This window comes from Daucus carota, chromosome 7 (genome assembly GCF_001625215.2).
Source record: "Daucus carota subsp. sativus chromosome 7, DH1 v3.0, whole genome shotgun sequence".
Lineage (NCBI taxonomy): Eukaryota > Viridiplantae > Streptophyta > Magnoliopsida > Apiales > Apiaceae > Daucus > Daucus carota.
Genome location: NC_030387.2, coordinates 17,412,048 through 17,416,186, shown reverse-complemented (window position 1 = coordinate 17,416,186; position 4,139 = coordinate 17,412,048).

Sequence of the window (4,139 nt, the reverse complement as noted above, 5' to 3'; positions counted from 1 at the left end):
TAGCTTCATTACAGACTCGTTTGAAGTTGAAAACAACTTGTAGCTTCATTTTCAGTTGTTTAAAATTAGAATCAACTTGTAGTTTCATTCTTGACTCGTTTGAGCCTGTAAACAACTTGTTGCTTCATTATTGGCTGGATTGAAGTTGGAAACAACTTGTAGCTTCATTCTAGACTCGTTTGAAGTGGAAAACAAATTGTAGCTTCATTTTCGGTTGTTTAAAATTAGAATCAACTTGTAGTTTCATTCTTGACTCGTTTGAGCCCGGAAACAACTTGTTGCTTCATTATTGGCTGGATTGAAGTTGGAAACAACTTGTAGCTTCATTCCAGACTCGTTTGAAGTTGAAAACAACTTGTAGCTTCATTTTCGTTGTTTAAAATTAGAATCAACTTGTAGTTTCATTCTTGACTCGTTTGAGCCTGTAAACAACTTGTTGCTTCATTATTGGCTAGATTGAAGTTGGAAACAACTTGTAGCTTCATTCTAGACTCGTTTGAAGTTGAAAACAATTTGTAGCTTCATTTTCGGTTGTTTAAAATTAGAATCAACTTGTAGTTTCATTCTTGACTCGTTTGAGCCTGGAAACAACTTGTTGCTTCATTATTGGCTAGATTGAAGTTGGAAACAACTTGTAGCTTCATTCCAGACTCGTTTGAAGTTGAAAACAACTTGTAGCTTCATTTTCGGTTGTTTAAAATTAGAATCAACTTGTAGTTTCATTCTTGACTCGTTTGAGCCTGTAAACAACTTGTTGCTTCATTATTGGTAGATCGAAGTTGGAAACAACTTGTAGCTTCATTCTAGACTCGTTTGAAGTGAAAACAACTTTGTAGTTTCATTCTTGACTCGTTTGAGCCCGGAAACAACTTGTTGCTTCATTATTGGCTGGATTGAAGTTGGAAACAACTTGTAGCTTCATTCCAGACTCGTTTGAAGTTGAACACAACTTGTAGCTTCATTTTCGGTTGTTTAAAATTAGAATCAACTTGTAGTTTCATTCTTGACTCGTTTGAGCCTGTAAACAACTTGTTGCTTCATTATTGGTTAGATTGAAGTTGGAAACAACTTGTAGCTTCATTCTAGACTCGTTTGAAGTGGAAAACAATTTGTAGCTTCATTTTCGGTTGTTTAAAATTAGAATCAACTTGTAGTTTCATTCTTGACTCGTTTGAGCCCTGAAACAACTTGTTGCTTCATTATTGGCTGGATTGAAGTTGGAAACAACTTGTAGCTTCATTCCAGACTCGTTTGAAGTTGAAAACAACTTGTAGCTTCATTTTCAGTTGTTTAAAATTAGAATCAACTTGTAGTTTCATTCTTGACTCGTTTGAGCCTGTAAACAACTTGTTGCTTCATTACTTGGCTGGATTGAAGTTGGAAACAACTTGTAGCTTCATTCCAGACTCGTTTGAAGTTGAAAACAACTTGTAGCTTCATTTTCGGTTGTTTAAAATTAGAATCAACTTGTAGTTTCATTCTTGACTCGTTTGAGCCTGTAAACAACTTGTTGCTTCATTATGGCTGGATTGAAGTTGGAAACAACTTGTAGCTTCATTCCAGACTCGTTTGAAGTTGAAAACAACTTGTAGCTTCATTTTCGGTTGTTTAAAATTGAATCAACTTGTAGTTTCATTCTTGACTCGTTTGAGCCTGTAAACAACTTGTTGCTTCATTATGGCTGGATTGAAGTTGGAAACAACTTGTAGCTTCATTCCAGACTCGTTTGAAGTTGAAAACAACTTGTAGCTTCATTTTCGGTTGTTTAAAATTAGAATCAACTTGTAGTTTCATTCTTGACTCGTTTGAGCCTGTAAACAACTTGTTGCTTCATTATTGGTTAGATTGAAGTTGGAAACAACTTGTAGCTTCATTCTAGACTCGTTTGAAGTGGAAAACAATTTGTAGCTTCATTTTCGGTTGTTTAAAATTAGAATCAACTTGTAGTTTCATTCTTGACTCGTTTGAGCCCGGAAACAACTTGTTGCTTCATTATTGGCTAGATTGAAGTTGGAAACAACTTGTAGCTTCATTCTAGACTCGTTTGAAGTGGAAAACAAATTGTAGCTTCATTTTCGGTTGTTTAAAATTAGAATCAACTTGTAGTTTCATTCTTGACTCGTTTGAGCCCGGAAACAACTTGTTGCTTCATTACTGGCTGGATTGAAGTTGGAAACAACTTGTAGCTTCATTCAGACTCGTTTGAAGTTGAAAACAACTTGTAGCTTCATTTTCAGTTGTTTAAAATTAGAATCAACTTGTAGTTTCATTCTTGACTCGTTTGAGCCTGTAAACAACTTGTTGCTTCATTACTGGCTGGATTGAAGTTGGAAACAACTTGTAGCTTCATTCTAGACTCGTTTGAAGTGGAAAACAAATTGTAGCTTCATTTTCGGTTGTTTAAAATTAGAATCAACTTGTAGTTTCATTCTTGACTCGTTTGAGCCCGGAAACAACTTGTTGCTTCATTATTGGCTGGATTGAAGTTGGAAACAACATGTAGCTTCATTCCAGACTCGTTTGAAGTTGAAAACAACTTGTAGCTTCATTTTCAGTTGTTTAAAATTAGAATCAACTTGTAGTTTCATTCTTGACTCGTTTGAGCCTGTAAAAAACTTGTTGCTTCATTATTGGCTAGATTGAAGTTGGATACAACTTGTAGCTCCATTCTAGACTCGTTTGAAGCTGAAAACAATTTACAGCTTCATTTTCGGTTGTTTAAAATTAGAATCAACTTTAGTTTCATTCTTGACTCGTTTAAGCCTGGAAACAACTTGTTGCTTCATTATTGGCTAGATTGAAGTTGGAAAACACTTGTACCTTCATTCCAGACTCGTTTGAAGTTGAAAACAACTTGTAGCTTCATTTTCGGTTGTTTAAAATTAGAATCAACTTTTAGTTTCATTCTTGACTCGTTTCAGCCTGTAAACAAACTTGTTGCTTCATTATTGGTTAGATCGAAGTTGGAAACAACTTGTAGCTTCATTCTAGACTCGTTTGAAGTGGAAAACAATTTGTAGTTTCATTCTTGACTCGTTTGAGCCCGGAAACAACTTGTTGCTTCATTATTGGCTGGATTGAAGTTGGAAACGACTTGTAGCTTCATTCCAGACTCGTTCGAAGTGAACACAACTTGTAGCTCATTTTCGGTTGTCTAAAATTAGAATCAACTTGTAGTTTCATTCTTGACTCGTTTGAGCCTGTAAACAACTTGTTGCTTCATTATTGGTTAGATTGAAGTTGGAAACAACTTGTAGCTTCATTCTAGACTCGTTTGAAGTGGAAAACAATTTGTAGCTTCGTTTTCGGTTGTTTAAAATTAGAATCAACTTGTAGTTTCATTCTTGACTCGTTTGAGCCCAGAAACAACTTGTTGCTTCATTATTGGCTGGATTGAAGTGGAAACAACATGTAGCTTCATTCCAGACTCGTTTGAAGTTGAAAACAACTTGTAGCTTCATTTTCAGTTGTTTAAAATTAGAATCAACTTGTAGTTTCATTCTTGACTCGTTTGAGCCTGTAAACAACTTGTTGCTTCATTACTGGCTGGATTGAAGTTTGAAACAACTTGTAGCTTCATTCCAGACTCGTTTGAGTTGAACACAACTTGTAGCTTCATTTTCGGTTGTTTAAAATTGGAATCAACTTGTAGTTTCATTCTTGACTCGTTTGAGCCTGTAAACAACTTGTTGCTTCATTACTGGCTGGATTGAAGTTTGAAACAACTTGTAGCTTCATTCCAGACTCGTTTAAAGTTGAACACAACTTGTAGCTTCATTTTCGGTTGTTTAAAATTGGAATCAACTTGTAGTTTCAATCTTGACTCGTTTGAGCCTATAAACAACTTGTTGCTCATTATGCTGGATTGAAGTTTGAAACAACTTGTAGCTTCATTCCAGACTCGTTTGAAGTTGAACACAACTTGTAGCTCATTTTCGGTTGTTTAAATTGGAATCAACTTGTAGTTTCATTCTTGACTCGTTTGAGCCTGTAAACAACTTGTTGCTTCATTATTGGTTAGATTGAAGTTGGAAACAACTTGTAGCTTCATTCTAGACTCGTTTGAAGTGGAAAACAATTTGTAGCTTCATTTTCGGTTGTTTAAAATTAGAATCAACTTGTAGTTTCATTCTTGAATC